This window comes from Orcinus orca, chromosome 11, assembly GCF_937001465.1.
Source record: "Orcinus orca chromosome 11, mOrcOrc1.1, whole genome shotgun sequence".
Classification (NCBI taxonomy): domain Eukaryota; kingdom Metazoa; phylum Chordata; class Mammalia; order Artiodactyla; family Delphinidae; genus Orcinus; species Orcinus orca.
The window spans coordinates 37,731,124-37,753,459 of record NC_064569.1 but is presented as its reverse complement, the minus strand read 5'-3'; the positions used below and the strand labels follow the sequence as shown (position 1 = coordinate 37,753,459).

Below are 22,336 nucleotides of genomic sequence, written 5' to 3'. Positions count from 1 at the left end.
ACTGTAAAATGAGATGGTTCTAGATATTCATGGTCTGAACAATGAGCCTTACCATTCTGAATAAAGTTAAATTGCATATGTGAGAATTTAGAAAGTAATTTGTGCCGCCTGATGAGTTTGTTAAACTGTGGGGATCGAGTCTCCACAGGAGAATGTTTTTTCCCTTAAAGAATGACAAATGAGTAGTAAATAAATGGGATGGTGAACATATATGTTACATGGGCTTTTTGGAAACAAAAATTTTGGTTAATGTCAGAAAATGGTGGGGATTTTTTAACATCTGTATTGGAGTATAATTGCTTTACAATGGTGTGTTAGTTTCTTCTTTATAACAAAGTGAATCAGTTATACATATACATATATCCCCATGTCTCCTCCCTCTTGCATCTCCCTCCCACCTTCCCTATCCCACCTCTCTAGGTGCATCCACCTCACTACAAATAACTCAATTTCGTTTCTTTTTATGTCTGAGTAATATTCCATTGTATATATGTGCCACATCTTCTTTATCCATTCATCTGTAGACGGACAACACTTAACATTGCTTCCATGTCCTGGCTATTGTAAATAGAGCTGCAATGAACATTTTGGTACATGTCTCTTTTTGAATTATGGTTTTCTCAGGGTATATGCCCAGTAGTGGGATTGCTGGGTCATATGGTAGTTCTATTTTTAGTTTTTGAGGACCCTTCATACTGTTCTCCATAGTGGCTATATCAATTTACATTCCCACCAAAAATGCAAGAGGGTTCCCTTTTCTCCACACCCTCTCCAGCATTTATTGTTTGTAGATTTTTTGATGATGGCCATTCTGACCGGTGTGAGGTGATACTTCATTGTAGTTTTGATTTGCATTTATCTAATGATTAGTGATGTTGAGCATTCTTTCATGTGTCTGTTGGCAATCTGTATATCTTCTTTGGAGAAATGCCTATTTAGGTTTTTTGCCCATTTTTGCATTGGGTTGTTTGTTTTTTTGATATTGAGCTGCTTGTAAAATATAAACAATTTTCCTTAAAATGGTGAGTGGTGTCTTAATGAGCAGAACTGAAATTTTAGTGCTATTTATTATATCCTAATTCTTTCTTCATATGTACTGAGGATTATGCTTACAGTGGAATCCCAGGAAAAAAATGACCACAAAAGACCCCTAGCCATGGTTAAGTGCTAGCAAGCTATCCTCTGCTCTGCACTTGCATTAAGTGATTTTTACTGTGAATGACAGGTTTTTCGATTGTACCCCTTCCCCAAATGTTTTTTCCTTTATGTCAAGTTCAGGTTTGACATCCCCAAACCTGGAGGAAGTTTAGAGCCACGTATTGAAAGAAAGACTCCTTTACAGACTTCAAAATGAGCACTGACAGGTATTTCTGTGTATAGGACAGATCCAATAAATGCAACCTTGACTAATGAAGAAACTTAATCGTTAAAAAAAAAAAAAAAGCCCACAGAAAAGCTCAACTCACACCAAGATCTTCTCTGTTATCATGAACCCAAGAAAACTGGAGCAGGGGCTGGCAGGTCCCAGGCTTCACTCTTGAGGGACAGCTGGACAACTCAGCCCCACCTGGGAGGATGCTTTTGTTGACATCTCAGGTTGCCGCCTGATGATTGGTGGCTGGGCTGGAAGGGAGGGTCCATAGGAAACGCGACACTGGGGATGCTGCCCCCTATCACATGATGGAAATTTCCACTCTTTAGAAAGGCGAAAAGAAAAGAAAGAAGGGTCTCTCAATCCACCCTTTTCCCCTGGATCCCAATCGGGAGAGGGAAGAAAAAGTAGGGTGAGTGAAGCTGTTTATATTTTCTGTTAGACTTAAAAGACTTGTCAGTGTGCAAACTTGTGGCTGGATCCCAGCCGGAATGCGTGTGTGTGTGTGTGTGTGTGTGTGTGCGCGCGCGCGCGCCTGTGCGCATGGGGACACGCACACGTGTGCAGCTCGGTCTCTCACCCGTCTGGGGCTTTGGTCCGGCGCTGTGGCTCCTCATATCTTGTTGATGGCCCCAAATCCTTATCATTTAACAAAGGATCCCCTTTGGGTGCATTACTGCAGGTTAATGACCGGATTGACTAGAAATTAAGTAAGCTGGGGCAAGCAGAGGGAAAGGATAGAGGCTGGGAGAGATCCTGTGAATCCCTTTTCCAGGACAGGTGACTGCCAAGGCTGCCTTGTCCTGGGGGGCGGGCAAGGGGTGCCTTGCGCTGGGGCGCCCACGGCCCCGGGCCCGGGATTCCCTCGGCACTTGAATCTCGAGATGCTCGTACTGAGACCGCCATCCACCACCGTGGCCCGGCCTGCCTGGCCAGGGGCCCCGAGACTCCGCTGCAGGAGCTGGCTCTGCGTCAGCTCGGGATCGCGCTGGCAAGGTGTTACCCGAGTCGCGGGACCCGTGCCCGCGTCCTCAGGGCGGGGACATTGGGTGCAGAACCTAAAATAGACCCATCGTCGCTGACAGCTGGGCCGCCCAGGAGGCCAGCACGGTTCCCTGGGTCGGGGGTTCCGGCCCGGGGATCCGGCCCGGGAGGCTCCTTCAGGGGAGGAGGAAGGCGAGAGCAGCGCTGGGTCTGGGGGCCTTGGCTGCGGGCAGTGAACGGGTTCCAAGACTGAGCCCGAGGTTCCGAGGGAGGCATCGCGCGCCGTCGGACTGAGAAGCCTGGGGGCCGCTGGAAAGAAGGAAGGGGCGCCGCAGAAAGTGTGGGCAGGAAAGACGAATGGAGCGGAAGGAACGCAGAGAGGACGTCGGGGAGGAGAGGAGAAGGAGAGAACGATAAGGGTCCAGACCCTGAGAGGGGTAGGAGTAGGAGGGAAAATGGAGAAAAGAGGAGAGAATGAATGAAAGGAAGGGAGGACGGAGACGGGAGCGGGGACGCAGGGAGCCCCCTGGGAGGGTGAGCTGAGAGCACCTCCGAGTCCGGGAGAGGAGAGAGGTGGGCGCGGTGCAGGTAGGGGCTCTTCGCACAGGTGGGCGTGCGTCCTGGTGGGCGCGGGCTGGGGGTGGAGGCGCGGAGTGCGGAACTCGCGCGCCCCCCAGCTCCCCTGAGTGATCCAGAAGGGAGAGGTGGAGAGTGTCCCCTTTCATGTGCCCCGGGACCAGCCCAGGAGGTGCGCACCGGGCGGTTGACTTGGTTAGAGGAACGGGGTGAACTAAGCCGGGGAACCAGAGCCAGGGAGACTGGGTCCCTGGTGTGCAGGGCATGTACGGGGGAGTGAGGGGGCAAGATTTGGGGGCCTTGAGGTACTTGGCGATGACCTGGAGATCCCCACCTGCAGTCCTCCGCAGAGCCTTTAAATACCTGGGTCTAGTTTCACCGGAGGAGGACGGGTTGGCTCTTGATGTGTATCTCTCAGTGCAAAAGGTGTATCGCTACCTGTCTAAGAGGGATCTGAGACCCCGAGAAGAGAAGAAGAGAAGAAGAAAAGAGAAGAGAAGAGAAAAGAGAAGAGAAGAGAAGGGGTAGCCTCTGCCCTGGAGGTGTAAGCAGACCTGGCCAGGCACTTACCTCAGCGGCCTCCTGGTCAGGTGCCCCATCCCCCAAGCTGCTGGCTGCTTGCTTTGTTATCGGCTGAGTAGTGGTGCACCTTGTCACCCTTAAGGAAAGGAGGAAGTGGCCAGCCTTTCACCAGGAATGGTCTGTTTCCCAATTTCCTACCTTCCTATATTCATCTTTATCTGCTTCCCGGCAGTGCAGACATAATCATTATGACTAAATTGCCTTATGTTGTAAAGAGAGCATCCTTCATCCAGATCACAATTTCCAAGGCCTGGTAGCTTGGGTTTGTTTTAACTTTGGTTATAACTTTTTATAGACCTTAACTTTTGGGGGAAGGAGGTTTAAATTAGCCTATGGGTATTTTTTTTTTCCGCACTGCAAACAAGTCTCTAAGGATTGGGTGAGATTGGTGGACTCTCTCATACGGAACACAAGAAATCTCTCTCTCTCTCTCTCTCTCTCTCTCTGTGTGTGTGTGTGTGTGTGTGTGTGGTATAGTCTCTGAGATTCTAACAAATGAATCTACAGAAAATCTGTGTTCTGGGTAAAAAGTTGTAAGAACAGAGACACTGAAGAGAATATCTGATCTCCCCAAATTACAGATTACCATATGTGTTCAGAGACAGAAAGCTTCTATTGGTCTGATTTTACCACAAAACTTCAAAAAGCAGGAAGACTGGGGTAAAGGGATAAAAATCTTTCAAGCCTGCGGCAGGGATAGGAGGCAAGCTCTTCTGCGAGAGTATGCAGTACTAGGTGGTCCAAGGAAGCTAGTCTCTACTAGATTCATCATACTAATGCCTCACACATAGATATCAATTACTATATTCCTTATATGTGACTAAGTGCTTCTTTTATGTTAACATTTGACCCTCATAACGGTCTTATGAGATAGATTCTATTATTCTACCCATTTTATAGATCAAGAAATGGAGATACACAGTGTGGGGAGCATAGAACATCTTTGGAAGTTCTATTTGGACATTATTCTTAAGTGTAAAGAACAGTTTTCTTTCACTTTGCACTTTATCATGTCACCGGACAGGTGACATCTAGGGACCCAAAACTGACTTCTTAGTCTATTAGAGACTAATCCTATCCTAAGAAAGCCAAAAGCATGACCGTGTACCTTAAGAATTAATCTTTGCCAGCCCCAGGATTGGATTGTTTTACAAGTGACATTTGAGAAATGCATAATATAACTCTGGTTACCTTGTGAACTTTTGAGCTAAATGTCTTTCTTCATTTATGTCATCGTCTTTGTCCATTTCTGCAGTGTTTTTTAGGCATATATTCCTTTTTTCCCCCTTATGCTTTGTACTGACTTAATAATATTTTCTATTTTTTGTTTTCTTTTTTATTATTTTTTAAGTTAATTTAATTTTTATTTTATATTGGAGTATAGTTGATTTCCAATATTGTGTTAGTTTCAGGTATTCAGCAAAGTGATTCAGATATATATATATATATATATATATGTATATATACATATTCAATACATCCATTCTTTTTCCGATTCTTTTCCTCTGTTTTAAATAACTTAAACCCCTCTTTTTAAAAAAATTTTTACAAATCCAAAGCAATCATTTCTATAAAAATCAAAGGTTTCATGGAGTTTAATGACTATTTACATATTTTAGTATGTATATAAATAATATGAAAATTCTGAAAAATGTGCTTCCATGTATCACATGAAACCATCTCACATGCTACTGCTACCCTGATGACATCTTGCAGGAAGGTGAGGAATGGAAGAAGGGGAGAGACAAAAGACAGGAAAGGAAGAGTCTTCCAAGCCAGACTTTGAACCAAGCCCCTTCCATGTGTAAATCACATTTAATCTTCACATGATACTCCATGGTCTAGGTGTTTGGTATCTCCATTTTACAGAGGAGGAAATTGAAGCTCAGAGAAATTAAGGGAAGAGCCAACGGTCACAGCGCTAGTAAGTGACGGGGCTGGCCTCAGAACTATGGTCCCTCCTGTGCCAAAGTTCCTGCTTCCAATAAAGACAGCAGTAAGATAAAGACTACTTGGAGAGCAAATGCTTAAAGCAACAAGAAGCTCAGAGAGGTGGTACACAACAGAGGAGCCTGTGAGAGGTGGGGGAATGCAAAAACCAAATCACTTTTACGTGCCTGCTAATTTTCTGGTCTTCCTTCCACTCTGTTTGCAATGACTTAATTCTATTCATTCATTCCACAAACAACCATTGAGTATCATTATCTCCCAGAAAGTATATTAGGGAGTTTCTTTTATCCTTGTCTCCCTAACACCTAGCACAGTCCAGGGTAAATACTGGGTGCTCAAGAAATGTTTGTTGAATAAAGGAATTAGTCTAGTGGGGGAAAGAATAAATAAACGAACAGTTGTGTTAACAGCATGTGAAGGGCCAGGGGAAAAAGTCAGGTTTGAGCACTCTGCCACAGAATCTGGCTTAGGAAAGGGGTCAGAGAACATTTCGAGACCGGATGATGCCTGAGCTGGGTTTTGAAGCAGAAATGAAAGTCAGCCAGGCAAAGAAGTGAAGGAAATAGGGGAGGATTCTCAACAGAAAGACTGGCCTAAACAGAGAAAGAAAGGAGACATTGGGGAATTTAAGAGCTCAGTGGAGATTGCTGGGGGGAGGCAAGGGGGGTGGGGGGGAGGTGTGGTCCGGAGGTCCTTGCATGGTTTCTCTGCAAATGTCCCATAGCTCTGCCCACTCCCCTTGAATGTCGGAAGTGAACTGTGCTAACAGGGAACAAAATAACTGAATACAGGAGTCAGCAATACATTTTATTATTTTATCATTTTATTATGGCCCTATAATAGAGAACTATAGTTTAATTTTTATAATGTTAGTGTTTTAAAACCTAAGCTCAAATGCAAAGACCAGACTTTGTTGTCCTCTGTATGGGAAAACCAAATTATTTTTCTTATATTCAAGGGGATGTTTTATTTTAGCATAGGTGCAGTCTACACAATCATGAAAATAACTTCCAAACAAATGCTTTTCTATGTTTTTCTTAGGAGGTAGCTTGGGTGGGTGGGGATTCCTCTCCTTATTTTAGTTTTTAATGGTCTTATTTTTTATTTTAGTGTGCTAGAGAAGAATCAGGAAGTAAAAATGTATTTTTAAAAAATGAGGTGAGAAGACAGTAATGAATTTCACCCTCTTACCTGCAAAGTAGATGTTTACGCTAGTTAAGAGTCTGGCTTTTGATAACAGATTTTGACAAACTTAACTCCCAATGTCTCTTCTTTCTTTAGGGATCTTTTATGCCAAGTTTTCGTTGCAGGCTCAGAGGTCTGCATGCCACGGCACCATTTCCACATTTGTAAAGTAGTCTCACTCGTGTTGTCATTAGTAAGGGAATTCAAAGAGTAAATGAAACCTATAAATAATCCAAAACCTAACTTCAGTTAACAGATTAAAACCTTCATTTTTTAGCCTTATGTCCTTGGGCAAGTTCCTTAATCTTTCTGAGCTTCCATCTCTTCATCTATAAAATCAGGATCATAATAGTATTGGCCTCATGAGATTGTTATGAGGATTAAATGTGTTAACACATGTAAAATTCTTAGACTAATGCCTAGTATATAATAAACGTTCAACGTGTGAAAGCTCTTATTTTTAATGTTGCTCCCCCTGCCACCCAAAGCACTATTAGAAATGTTAACACATGTCTATACTAAGTGTTCTTTGATCATGTGTTTTCCTCTAACTGCCGTAACTAAAATGAAGGAAACAGAAGGGAGGAAATGAGAAACGGGCTAAATGATACTCATGCAGGACAGTCCAGCCCAGATAATATCATTCACTGTATAATAAGATTGAAATGTTCCCTTGTTTCCTGTTGGCTATTCGCACCTATTGCTCCTGATAAATCTAGCATGTATCCATCATTAAAATGAACATCATTTCCGGTTCCCTTGTTTTCTCTCATATCTGTCTCTTTTGGTCGTGGCTGTTGCCCTGGTACCTCACATAAGTGCCTGCGGTAAACAGACACTCATGCGTGTTTGTTGAATGAAGGAAGGAGGAAAACTGTCCTCCCCCCCACCTTTTTTTCTAAACAATATTTATGGTTCAACTAAACACTATTTCATCGCATTTACATTTACAAAGTAAATCTGCATTGTTCATAGTCAATATAAATATTTAAAATTAAATGATTTATTCAGTGTGCGTTGTTGCACATAATTAAGCATGCAGGCTTGGGAGTCAGGGAGTGTGGGTATGAATCCCAGTGCCATCGTGGAGTTGGGCTTCCTGGATTCAGATCTTGGCGCCGTCCTTCCGACTTTTCCCTGGGTTCAAATTCTGGCTCGCTCACTTGCTATCTGAACCACCTTGAGCAAGTCGCTTAACCTGACTGCTTCATTCTCTTCATCTGTAAATGGAGTGAAACCATTCTTATTTCAGAAGGATTTTATGAGAATTAAATGAGCTAATATGTATAAAGCATTCAGAAACATATTTGGCACTTTGTAAGCATTAGAGGTGTTTGTTAAATTAAACAGTTAAAAGAAACCCCGGTTTTCCAGTTAGATATAATCACAAGTACTTACTTTATAGAATTAATTTGATGATACTGCATGGCACCTAATAACCCCCCCAAATGTTACTGTTACTATTGCTATTATTGCAAATCTTTCTGTTTTGTGCTCTAAAGGAGTTGGAGCTCTGCCTCAGCCTTTCCATTCTTGGTCCATTGGAAGTCTTATTGATTCTACCTTACATTTTCCTCCCCACCCAGTGTTTGTCCTGTCATTTTGCCTTGCGTCATTCGCAACTTTTACACCACATACTCCTCAGGACAAGGACTTTGCTCTTTGTTTTGGCATAATTTTATAACACTGGGTACACTCACACACTCACGGTACTATAAAAATGTTAAAGAAGAAAAGGAAAAAAGATGCAATTCACCAGGAGGCAACTTTGGCCGCCAGCTGATCAGGCTGTTTGCAGTGTTGGCACCCCGTGCGGGCTGCCCAGCAGCATCTCCGGGGCTGGCTGGTGCCTCGCGGGTGACGCGCGCGTCCTGCGGGGGCGTGGGGAGCATGAGCTGGGTCGCGGCGCGCAGGAAGGACCGCGGGAGGCCGCCGCCTGGGGACGCTGCACCGCTCACAGGTTTGCCTGCCGATGCTACGGACGGCTTCGCTAGAAAGACCAGGCTAGTGAGTGAGACGAACTTGGAGGGAGAAGTAGCAAAGAACTGAAAAAGGCGGGGAGAGGGAGACATTCGTTAAAGAGAGAGGCTAAGGTGGCTTTCCGTTTTGAGAAACGTTTCCTGCGTGCTACGTGGGACTACACGCTATGGTCTTATTTTCCGGAATTTTTCCAAATGGGAGAGAGGAATGTGGTACCTGGATGCAGAATGTTCCTGTAAACTAAAAGACCAAACTGCCCTTGATTGTTCGTGAGATCGAGCTAAAGGGGTTCTTGTTTCCAGCCTTGCTTTGCAAAGGCCTGGAAAGCAGTCAGATGGTTGAGAGCACTGCAGAAACGGAGGCCTCTGTGATGGTCCCGAGAAAACATTTCATCACGGTTTTATTCCTTCTTGCCTTTGAAGCAATTCTTTAGTGACAGCACATCTTTAAAAAAAGATCTGACACTTTTGGGGCATTGTTCTGCTGTACTGTATTTATTCGTGCTGTACGGAGGAGTCCACACTTTTGGTTGACTTGTATATATTTAAACTTTTTATTTTAAAGTAATTATAGGTTCATAGGAAGTTGCGAAAGTAACACAGAGAGGCCCTATATAGCTTTCACGCAGTTTCCTCCAATGGTTACATGAGACATAATTTTCTTACAGTAGCAAGACCAGGAAATTGACATTGGTGCAATATGTGTATATAATTTCTGTGTCATTTTATCACATGCAGAGACTCATGCAACTACCACCACAACCAAGATACAGAGCTTCCATGCCACAGAGATACAGAACCTTTATAGTCACACCTCTTTCTCTCTACCAATGGAAACTAGATATTTTCCTTCTTTATATTTTTATCATTTTGAGAATATTATATAAATGGAATCATAGTGTATGAGATCTTTTGGGGATTGATTTTTTTCATTCATTCAGTGTAATGCTCTTGAGATCCATTCAAGTTGTTGTATCCATAGTTGGGTCCTTTTAAACTGCCAAGTAGTATTCCAGTTGCTTGACTATATTTACTGGTATATTTTTTCCTCTCAATTGATATACTTATTTCGAACTTCAGTTGGATTAAAGACGTGCTGAAGGCACTTGGTAAAGTGAAAAGTATGAGGACAAAATTTGACTGTTTTTCTCTTAAAAATGACATTTGTATGATAGGGCAAAAAGATATATGAATTACATCTCCGTTTAAAATGGAGGCACTGGAGGGGTGGAAAGGAGGAAAGGAATAGGGCAGAGAAAGTATGTTTTCAGGCAATAAGGTATAAAATCTAGTACCTGTTAAAATTTCCACACCCATATAATAATGCATTCTGTGATTTTTACTTTTAGTTTAGACAACTCAGATTTCTTGAAACTAACAAAAACAAAACCTCTGCAGTAGGAAACTCCCTGCCACATAGCTGATAACTCAGGGACAGATGCATGGCTGGAAATGCCAGCCAATGGCCCTTTAGTTTGATAGGGGTCACCAAGAGTCAAAACAGCATCTTTAGCCCCAGGGCAACTATCAAGGGTCCAGAGCCAATCAGTGTTACCCTACTCTGGCCTTTCATCCCACCTGCCGATGGGAGGAGCATCTCCTAGAGATCACTTAAGCCAGATTTTAAAAGAGGATGTTATCCTTCACCTGAATGTCCACAAGCATGGGGAAACTGGACGCTGGTGGCTGTAACTGGCTAAGGGAAATGAATCACTTCTGAATAGTATGGAGAAGAGATAGGCTTGGCCCCTCTGTCAGCCAGCTCCTATTAGAGAGCTCTCTACCCTGCAACACCACCGTACCCCGGAGCAGAGGAGAAAACAAAATATCCGCTACTATCTGAAAGTGCACATACTCCTTTAAGTTTTTAGAATTTCACATTTTGGAATTTCTGAGACATAACAATTCACAAAATAACACAAACTATCAGTCTGGAACACTGACTAGACCCAAGTTTAACTGAAGGCATTGCCTTAAGTCTCCATGTTCATGATTTCTGTTACCAGAAAAATATTCCTTATCTGAAACACTGCCCAAGGATGGAGAGTAGATACGGGATGCTGGTTCCAAAGCCTAAAACACAGAGAGGATCGTCATAGGTAAAATAACTTACACCTCCTTTGACAGGCAAATCTACTTTTCTGAATCTTTCAAATTGGAATATAATCGTGCTGTCTTTATGATTTATTTTATTTTGTGTAAATGTTAGATGCCCTGTATTGATTCACAGGCTGTTCTTCTGGGTCCTATCTCCTGTGCTTGGACCACATGGTCCCACAGCATGTGGTGGGGCAGATAACTCGGCCCTGTAATCTTGAAGGAGCCAACACTTCGCTGTAAATGGGGAGACTAAACAGAAGGCCCATTGAGTTTTGTTTACCTCTCTTATGCTATTGACTTATATGACTAATGGTGACAGTCATTGGCGTAGGGGAACAGTGACATAAAATATAAGCACATACATAGACTATGGGTCTCAACATTGCAGGAGTTGTTTTTTAAGGTGTGATGGGAAGGTGTGTTTGTTTTCTGAACTTTTTCTATAAAGAGAAGAAATAGAGCTTTTCTGAAAGATAAATAAAATAGAAATACCTCATGTATTGTATCAATGTAGACAGAAATCAAGCATTAGCTGTACAATCACTTTCGAACAATTTTGTAACACTATAGCAGTATCAATACTTTGAAGAATGAAACCAAATCCAATGCTTTACATTACATTTTAAACCAGAATTCCAGAAAGTTCAGACTCCTTAACCTGGCGGTCAAGGTCAACCTCAGCCAGACTGTACACAAACATTCCGTTTGAGCTAAAGTAGACTCTAGTTGTTTTCATATTTCTAGGCCCAAACTTCTGATCCCATTTCTCCTGCCTGGAACCCCCCTCCTCTCTCAGAAGCCTCACCGTTTTTCCTCCATGACACCTGCTCTATTCGCCCCAACTCTCATGCTGAACCCTCCAGTTCAGTTCCATGACTTAAAGATGGGGATCCTATTAGGAATAGTGTCCGACACAGAGTAGGTACTCGATGGCCATGGAACTGGGCTCTAGACTTGGGGTTGTGAGTCCTGCTCAGCCAATCCTTCACCAGCTTTGGTCTTTGGATAAATTACTCAATCTTTTTGAGCATAAGTTGCCTCACTTGGAAGATGGGGAGATAATAATACATCCCCCAAAGTTTGGGCTGTTACTGATCTGATGCATGTGAAGTGCCTGGCACAATGCAGGGCTGTAATGAATCTGATTATTACTAATGAGAACTTAAAAAAAAAGAGATTTCAGACTTTACAGAATTAACAGGATAATGGTGTGAGTGGAGGATGATGACCACAAAACTTGATTGTTTAGGCCTCTCAGTATCTTTCAACCCTAATTGTTATCATAAGAAGGAACAGAGTCCCTCTATGCCTGTCAACCAGGAAGAGAGAGTCTCCAATTGCCCACCCACTGAGACTGGACACAAACAGATGGAAACAATGATTCTTCCCTTCTTAGATCTAATAGAAATATGTGTGGCTTGGCACAGATTTTATTTTTGGTTAGAGATAATCAAGTGATGGATGAATTTCTATAAAGAAGGGAACAAATGCTAGATTCAGAGAGTAATTAAAATAGTCTCATGATGAATCATCTATCCTTGAAGCTATTTACAAATACAACCTGTAGCCTTAGAAAAGGGAAAATTTTGATGAATTAACTGGTTGTTTGAGCTACATAATACCAAATTACTAGATTTTCTAATACTTCCCTACAAATAGGTTGGTGTTTTACTGAAGCATGCCTTCAGTCAAATCAACGGCATAACCATTAGCACTTTTATTGGTTACAATGATGTCTAAACAAACGCTTTTTTGTTTTGAATTACAGACCTAAAAAGGATGTGTTTAGACCATAGCATGCAATTACAAACAGAACAGCCATACTTTAAATAAATAGCAATGTAGATTGGGTTTGGGATAAGGGGGGGCAGGCCCATACAGGTTCTGACTTTTTCCTGTTCCTGGGGCCACGCCTTAAATAATTACTCTTTGTTAAGTGATTTGTGTGCAAGTGTTTCAGAATAACAACTCCCTCCGAAGGTGTCCTCAAAATTAGGTGAGGTACATATATGCACATGGATATATATATAAATTTCACAGGCACAGGGGAGGAAAATTTGCTTAAAAGTCTCATTTGTCTAACTAAGGATATAGAAAAACTCTGTTAAATGATTGGGGAATGGAGTGTTCTGGTTAAGAGGAAATTATACCTTCCATGGATTGGCAATTTTCAAAGAATTAGAACACAGCAAGATCCATTATCAAATCACGATTTTATCAGATATAATTTAATCTTTCTACGTTTCAGAGTACCTTAGGCTCACCATTGTGAACTTCATCTGTAACGGCAAAACTCAAAAGTGCCAGTTAATAGAAATTTCTTGTTGGTTGAAGAAATTTATAGTGTCTTCCTCTGCTTTCAAACTTTGGGGAGAAATATCAAGGAAAATACATGTAGTAGTTCTGAACTAGGAAATTTAACCATTTTTAAAATGGAAAATTTCTAACATATTTCAAAGTAGAGAATGGTATAATGTAACTCCATCTTCATTCAACTTCGACAATTATTAATACTTGTCTGTTGCATTTCATCTGTACCCAAGCCTTTCCTTCCTACTACCCCTAACATAATCATTACTAGATTATTTCTAAGCAATCCCAGTCATCATACAGTTTGATCCATACATGATTCAGGATGTATCTCAAAAAGATGTCTTTAAAAATAACTAAAATACCATCACACCTTAAGTAAACCAACATTTCCTTAATATTATCAAATATCCAGGCGGTGTTCAAATATCTGATTCTCTCCTCTTTTTCGTTTTACCCTTAGTTTGTCTGAATCAGAATTGAAACAGGTTCACACGCTCATTGGTCGATGTGTCTCCTAAATCTGTTTCTTTTCTTATATTGCCTTCATTTATTTTTTTCATAAATTTACTTAATTTTGGCTGTGTTGGGTCTTTGTTGCTGCACGCGGGCTTTCTCTAGTTGTTGCGAGCGGGGACTAGTCTTCATTATGGTGCGCAGACTTCTCATTGCGGTGGCTTCTCTTGTTGCGGAGCACGGGCTCTAGGCACACGGGCTTCAGTAGTTGTGGCATGAGGGCTCGGTAGTTGCGGCACACAGGCTTAGTTGCTCTGCGGCATGTGGGATCTTCCCGTACCAGGACTCGAACCCGTATCCCCTGCCTTGGCACGTGGATTCTTAACCACTGTGCCACCAGGGTAGTCCCCTAAATCTGTTTGAATACATAGGCTCAACCACCCTTCATCTCTTTTTTTCTTTCCTCTTGCAATTTATTTGATGATGAAACCCAATCTTCTGTCCTATAGAATTTCCAATATTCTCAATTTTGTTGATTTATACAACCTTAAAAATGTCAAACTCTATAATTTTCTGCCCTCTTCAATCTAACCCTCATGAAATTGCTTCTGTTTTAAAGAAAAATTGCACCTTGTTGTCATTTCTTTGCCTGTTTCCTTGAGGATCCTCCAGCCTACATTTTGCCCAGTTTTGCACAAATATCCTTCCTCTTAGTATCTGTAATTTACCTAACATTTCTTCATGACAGAATCTGGTCAACCTAGAGTGCCCTTTCAGTTTGGTTTCAAAATGTGGACCGGTCTACTAACCCCGGTGCTTACTCAACTTTCTCTAAGATTGCAAGACATCGCCAGTAAACAGTAGGGGGTGTTTAGATTTTTAAACTGTGCCACATGACTACTTTTTTAAAAAGTACTTTTCTATTACTGATATGCAAAGATATATTTACTAGGAAATTACATATTTGTGATTTGCTTTAAGATAATAGAGGAGGGGAGTGGTGGTTTGGAGGTGATGAGATTGGCCGTGGTTGATAACTGTTGAAGCTTGATAATGCACATGTGAGGTTTGACTATATTATTCCATCTACGTTTGTATAAATTTGAAATTATCCCTAATACGAAATAAAAATGAAATATACTACATAAGCGAAGTTACATAATGAAACATTTCACTTTGGGAACCTTTATTGTAATATTTTTGCCCAGGACAATCAAAAAATCATGTCTAAGGAGCAATATACTTGCTTTTCTCATTTTGCAAGTCTGGTTTGCCTAAAAACAGTCAGCTTTAAGGTTAAAATAATCAGCATTAAATAATATATAAATAGAATGGGGAAATGGGTTGGAGTGATTGAAAATATGACTCCTGCAGAGGTGCTTCATAGGTTTTGTGATGTGTCTAAGCTGCCTTTTTTAAGACTCTAGGATGCAGAAGCCATTGACACACCCCTGTGGTCTACCAATAGCTGACAAAAGACGCCCTGGAGAGGAATGGCCCAAACCATTTGACTATCCCATAAGAAAATACGCTGGGATGGATTTTGACAGTCATACTTATGAGCTTTCTCTGCTATTATGCCAGATGAACACCCAGGTTTTATTTTCCAAGGTGAAAGTCAAAAGCAAAACTTTACAAAAACCTATTAGCTTTTAACTCTGGTTTGGTTTCTCTTTATTCTGTTTAACGATTGACAAGATAAGAGAATTAACACCTTATGCTTACATTAGCTATATATACTAGAAAACACTTTTCAAAGGACATTTAGCTCCCATTAATAATAAATTTCTATTACTTCATTGGTACTACATTTAATTAATTTATTTAATAATAGTTAATTTTTAATTATAATCTGCTATGCAACAGCAAAATTTAAGATTCTAGAAACATTTTAGTGAGCAAAAGGTGAGAAGTCGAAATTTAATTGTATTTATCATCGTCAATTTAAAATATGTAATAATATCAATGGTGATATTTTTACTTTTATGAGTGTAAAAGTATTTTACAGATTCACTCAGGATTTGCCCCAACCCCGGAAACCATATCTTCTCTTAAGCTATTTAATTACTCAACCTGGAATTCTCCCATCATAGACTTTTCAGGAATTTGATCCTTTCAACTGGTGAGAGGTTATTCTATACCCAGATCCCCCAATCCCTCAAACATGTATGTAAAGTATCATGCAAAATAAAAATAAGGCGTTATATTTACAAATCATGTTTTTTATAAAATGGTAGTCATCAACCCAAATTCTTACATTGCTGTGCTTGTGTCTTCTTTGCCAGAGTCACTGTCATACATCCAAATACCCCACACCTTTCAGATTTCTTTTGTAAATAATAATAATAGTAGCAATAATACTTAGAAACAGTCTAAGTATAATCTTTGGAAATATTCTTATGGTCCCATATGAAAATGTTATTACTATACACATTTCCATTTTGCAGAATATCTAATCTGGACCTGGACAACTAACATAGTTTTGTATGTTTCTTTAAAAATAGTTCTCCTTATCTTAGAAACACATATAGGCTTTGTGTTGCAATGGTTGCTATAGCAAGTTTGTATATTTTAATAAATACCGGACCAGAGTAAACAGCAGGCCAAGGTAGCTGGAAACACCAAGATCATGTCAGCATTTCTGTTATAAATATATATGTCTTCAGGATTTCCTACATGTGAAATGTTAACTCCAAAGCAAGTTAACACGAGGCAATGAATGCTAATGTTTAAGAGGCTGACTATTTTAAGAAGCCCACGAAAAGAAGCTATTTCTCCTGGGGATCTGTGAATATTGCAAATAATGAAAGTTTGGGGACCATTCCTGGAATGTTTGCCAGTAGGCTTAGGGACTACATTTGCCACCTGGTTTTCAGCCAAGAATACGGAATGAAATGTGTAAACTGGAGTTTAGTTAATATATGATAACTGTTCTTCTGAATCAAAAATAATCTACTGTTTAAGAAGGTTCTCATAAAAATATTAAGTTCCTAGGCTATTTTATGTGGTTCACCGATTTAAAAATATACAACCAACAACAACTATTAATATTTCTATATCTGTATCTCTATTACTATATCCCAAGCCCTGTTCTAAGCTCTGTACATGTATGATCCCACTTGCAGAAAAGTAAATAAAGAACACACATGCCTTCTTTAGTAAGTTACTGTGTTCTGTGCAAAAGTAAGAAAGGAAGGAAAGAAGGAAGGAAGGAAAAAGTAATAGAATAAAAAATAAAAAGTCTTAATTTATCAGTCTACTCAAGATATAAAACAAAGGTCATCTCCATTTGATTCATAGAGCTATATATAGAGAGCAAGATAGGTGCTTTCTAACCCTTTAGAATCTTTGAAAAGTTATTTCCTCCCCTCCCTCACCAAATCTACTCAGTATAGGCATACTGTCTCATGTACATCCTGCGTCAATTACTCTCAAATAATTTCAGTGGTCACAGCATAGAATAACTAAGTATGATTAGATGAGATAATGCAAAACTTTGAAAGAAAATTGTTTCTTAAACATTTTTAGTGGAAACTCATGCTCTAGGAGGCCATGTGACCGCATCTGTTTCTACACATTGAAAATGAACCTGTACATACACCTAAACATTCCTCATGGGTAGATCTAAACTTGGTGATAATGCAAATAGAAACTGAATACTTTTATTTGCTGAAATCCTAGGAAAAAAAGCATAAACAGAATCTCGCAGTTTTCACTCTAGCTGGAGTGAGAAGACATCTAAAAATGTGTTTCATCTCTTTGCCACATATTTCTAAATCCTTATATTAGTGCAATAAAAAACTAACTCTACTGGATATTAAAGAAATATTTAAATAATATTTCTTGTGACTAAAACATGACCAGAAAACACTGAGTAAAATCCTTAGGGGATTTTTCAACAACTCACTGCAGCCTCATTTTTTCTATTTCATATCATAGTTCTTGTTCCTGTTGATGCTTTTCATAATTGGACATGGGACAGACAAAAATCTTGCTTACTTAATGATTGCCCCAGGAAAACCAGTCTACATGACTGCACATTGGACAATGAATAATGCAACAGATTATTTATTGTTATCCTACCATCAAATAGTGGGACCGATTTTAAAACAACAGCTAAATTTACATTATAAAAATTAAACAGGGTTGTTGAGACCATGAGTCTTAGTAGTCTGGATAAGTATTAAGCCTCAAGACATCCATATTGATGTAATAAATATACTTAAACGTTATTCTGTTTAGGATAAAGACAGAGACTGATGTCAGTATACTTACACTCATGTGGGAACAGCTCCGTAAGTCAGCAACTGGAAGACTAACTGTTTGAAAGAGGAGGAGATGGAAAGAAAGTAAAGTCTCAAAGTGGACATCACCAACTTCTACCAGTATTATGTTTATTCCCGTTTCTACCCACAGCACCTAGGAAAAAAGTGGCCTGTTTCCCAAAGAGCATAAGAATATTTGATAAGAACACTAAAGATTTTTACATAATGTTGTTTTTCATTTCTATAAAGCTTTCTGTTTGAAAACACCTGCATATATGTTTCCTCATTTCTAAATTTCTAAGAACATTGGCCTGAATGTACTAAAAAATTTGACACAACAGTCTTCTAGACTTCAACTCAAAATCTAACCAGTCTTATCTAGGTTAACCTCAAATGAATAAGAAGTAGCATACGCACATGCTTGTAAGACTTCCCTGTATTTAAGAGGTGCAAAGATGGAAGCTGTGGGTCCTGTTTGATCAAGAAGGTGCCTCAAAGAGAGCCAGTCGTCCAGTCACGTTGCCAGCTTATCCAGACACTGATTCATAATGACTGAAAAGGTCTTACCGTTGAATCAACTGATTCTGATTAGACCAAAACTATGTGGCTGAACAATTTGAGAATTAGTATGAAAATGCCAGCCATCTCAAATCCCAGAATGTAAGCAAAAGGTGGACCATTTACTGTGGCATCTGGAACATGCATCTTGGTACGTGTGGGGGTCTTCGTGTTTTGCCAATCTCACAGAAAGAAAATCCAGAGCAAAGCCAAATCAAACCTTCCAAAATCTACCAGCACGTTTGCATGTTTAAACACTGGCTCTGAGAGCAGGTTCAGGGGTAAATATGTACCATGGTACCGTTCAGCTTCACAGGTTGGTTGGTTAATGTTAAACAAACACAGCTTGCAAACCATGTCTTATTACGAGGTTGTTTTCTGAGATTCCATGGGTCAGGGTCAAAACCTGCCATTTTCTAGCTTTTCAACAGCGCTAATCAATAGTTTAACAGATGAAATAATAGTCAAATAAACAGTGACAATACACTTCCAAGGCAAAAGGTGTTGAAACCAGTTTAATTCTATGAGAAATTTTGCTAATGTTGTGTTACCCTTATAATCAAACAGCCATAAAAATACTTTTTATGTTTAGGATGCTTAAATATCCATTATCTCATTTTATCCTCACAGTCATAATGGTTCTTATTAGACCCAGTTTTAATGAGAAAACTGAGTTCTAGAATATTTACATGCCTTTATCTACTTTTCAACAGACTTATTCAGTAGGTACCAAACTAGATTTTGAAGTTAGTGACAATTCCTTAAGTATACACATCTAACAAATACTTACATGTTTAAGATGTGTCAGATACTCTTCTAAATGTTCTAGAAATAGGGACTTAGTTAATCCTCATAACAGCAGGGTGAGGTAGGCACTATTATTATCTCCTTTTTACAGAGGAGGAAACTGAGGCATGGAGATAGCAAACAACTTGCCCAAAGTCAGATGGTCACTGAGTGGCAGGAATCAGATTTAAGTCTAGGTAGTCAAGGTCTAGAAGCTATAGTAGATTCAGCTCCACTGAATAAGGCACAATGTCTGCTCCAGAGGACTTCAAAATCTAGAAGGGCAGACATATAGACAAATATGCTAGTACAGCATGTAGACCTAATAGCAAAGCTTGTAGGAAGCAGAGATAGCACAGAGGAGGGAGGGATTAATTCTACTTTGTAAAGTCTCTCAACTAGTAGATAGCAGAATGGGGATCACAGCTGAATCCTTGAATTTGAACTCCAGAGTCAGTGTGCTCTCCATTTCATAGGGTAACTCCATGCTTAATAAAAGAATTTGGAATTACCATGAGAAAATAACAATGCACTTGCAGGAGGATAGCATATGAACAAAGGATAAAAGCTGAGTTTTTTAAATAGGGGAAAAAAATGTACTGTGGATCCTAATAGATACAATTATAAACATAGATACGAATCTCTCTCTATATGTAACATAGAATATATAATGTAATATACATGTAGATAACCACAGAACTCTTGTGTATCTCAACTCAACTGTAAAGCTCTCCAGTTTCTCTAAAACTTGTGGTCAGTCAGAAAAAACAGAGCCAGATGTTCAGAAGTAGAAGGAAAGCCTAAAGGGGAAAACCTGATGGCATCATTCTGGGTGTATAATAGGTGTTCAGTGTTTACTCCCTAATTGAATGATTGATTGATTGACTGATAGAAAACGGGAAAGGGAAAGAAAAAAAAAGACTAAAGGCAGTTCATTTCATTATTCACCTTTTAACTTGGTAAAAATTTTGATAAAGAGAATTAATTAACTCTAAATATTTAGAATTGGAATTTTATGTCAACATATCAGAATTTTATGTCCAATGTGCCTCTAGTGGACACCCACTTTGCTATTTCTTTGATAGCTATGTAAGTGTGGCTACCATCTATTTACAGTTCTAAGTTTTGTGGTCCAAACAATGGCAAAAGGAACTCAACGGGAAGAAATAAATAACAGTTTTGCCAGTTTAAACTATAGTCATGTTTATAAGTGTATTTTCAGCACATGTGAAATCCTCAATAAATGAATGAATGAATTCCATTTGCTTCTTCCAATGGTCTTGTCACCCAGGAATTATATACTTTTTAGAAGCGAGAAAACAAAGGCCCAGATAGCTTACCAAGTTGATAGTTCCACAGCTAATAAGTGATGGAGTGAACCCAAATCTACGGAATCAAGTGCAAGGCTAAATGACAGCATAACGAAAGAGGAAGACTTTCTTCAGCCATTCAGATTCTTTGGGTGTCAGAGGTCAGAGAGATGAATAGATACAGTTTCAACACAAAAAAGGTGAGCTCCTCTCAGACCTCTGTTAAAAGCCTTAGGCTTCAAAGGAAATGTCCTTTTAAACTTGAAAAAAGGCCACAAGCAAAATTATTTTCATCAATATGATTGTCTTATGCCCATGTAAAAATCAAATCACCCATCATTGAAAAGCAAGTATCAGTCTTCCAATTGTTATTTATTATACTACACTAGATACTATAAAAAAAAATTAGAGACTATAGATGCTTGCAAATCAGGACATTAATATTACTGAATAAATTACTCTTATATAATTTACTTAGTTATCAATCTTTACTCAGATGTATTTTTTAAATAATTAAGAAAAATTTAAATAGGTTGAAACTTAGATTCTAATTTAAAAAATAATCTTCAAATATCTAGGAATGTGGGACTTCCCTGGCTGTCCAGTGTTTAGGACTCTGTACTTCCACTGCAGGGGGCACAGGTTCAATCCCCGGTTGGGGAACTAAGACCCCACATGCCACGCAGTGTGGCCAAAAAAAAAAAAAAAAAAAAAAAATCTAAGAATAACTAAAGAGTCAAGATTTCTATAGTTAAAAATTGAACTTCTGTAAGTCTTGTAATTAATTCCTTAACTCCTTATATATTTTATATCATTTGAAGCAAAATACCTCATGAACCTGAATTTTTCTGTTCCTAGCCAAATTATAATACAACAAACCTGGTAGTCCAAACACAGAGCAGAGGCCCCAGCCCACTTAAACACACCAAGGATGCAACGCACTCAAGAATTGCCTCGTGCTACCCTGGTGGTTATTACTGTTTGCAGTAACCTTAATTATCACTATTCCTAACAAAGCACATTTTCTTCACATAGCCGAAACTGTGAGCTCTATGTGGCATTGCTGGACTGGTCTTTTTTTATGAACTCATTTGAACTGAACAGACCAAAGAAAAGACATGGCCCCCTGACCTGCTGTGATCCCACCAGTGACCTCTCCAGTCGTGTTTCTCAGCATTCCAGGAACAACAGGCAGCCAGGAGCAGTTTCTTACCTCTTCTCATGCTGTCCCTCTGCCTGCAGTCCACTCCCCATGCCTTTACTCCTGGCCAGCTCTTGTTTATTCTTTCAGTCTAAACCTAGCTGTCACCTTCTCCAGTAAGTCTTCTCTGTCCTTTTCAAGCTGAGTTGGGTGCCACACTTCTCCGACCCCTCAGTTCTCACGGGCATTTCACCTGCCACATTATAGCATCATGACCACTTAAGCAATGGATTCCCTGGAGATACCAGGGCTTCTTGAGAGCAGAGACTGGGTCTTATATGTTTTTGTCTGTCTTGCCTGAGCCCCTACCATGAAGCCTGACACATAGGTGTTCAATAATATTTATTGAATGCACAAATGAAGATGACTGCTTACTAAGCTGTAATAGAAATTGACTATCTCACAGCATTATGAGAAAACATTGAGGCTCCAAATATATTTAAAATCCCATTTTTCTCAACAATATTTTGAGATCTCTTAGAGTACCTCTTGCTGATGGGGAAAATAACAATCCATCCCTCCAGAACAAACTGGACATGTATAATTTCATCTAGACCCTAAATAACTCACAAGTGCCCATTCAGAATGGAAGATTTTTTTTTTTTTTTTTTTTTTTTTGCTGTACATGGGCCTCTCACTGTTGTGGCCTCTCCCGTTGCGGAGCACAGGCTCCGGACGCGCAGGCCCAGCGGCCATGGCTCACAGGCCCAGCCGCTCCGCAG

The 22,336-nt window shown here is 39.9% G+C and overlaps 1 protein-coding gene across 2 annotated transcripts in view; it reads left to right on the top strand.

Moving 5' to 3' along the window:
* Positions 1-1,650: 1,650 nt before the first annotated feature.
* Positions 1,651-22,336, top strand: part of SLC38A4 (solute carrier family 38 member 4) — a 68,061-nt gene continuing 47,375 nt past the window's right edge. Inside the window, exon 1 of one of the 2 annotated variants that reach the window (XM_033436491.2) lies at positions 1,651-1,784. The gene's annotated coding sequence lies outside the window, so the exon portion shown is untranslated. Of the gene's footprint in view, positions 1,785-8,407; positions 8,610-22,336 lie in introns of those variants that run through there. The other variant, XM_033436490.2, reaches the window with a different exon arrangement.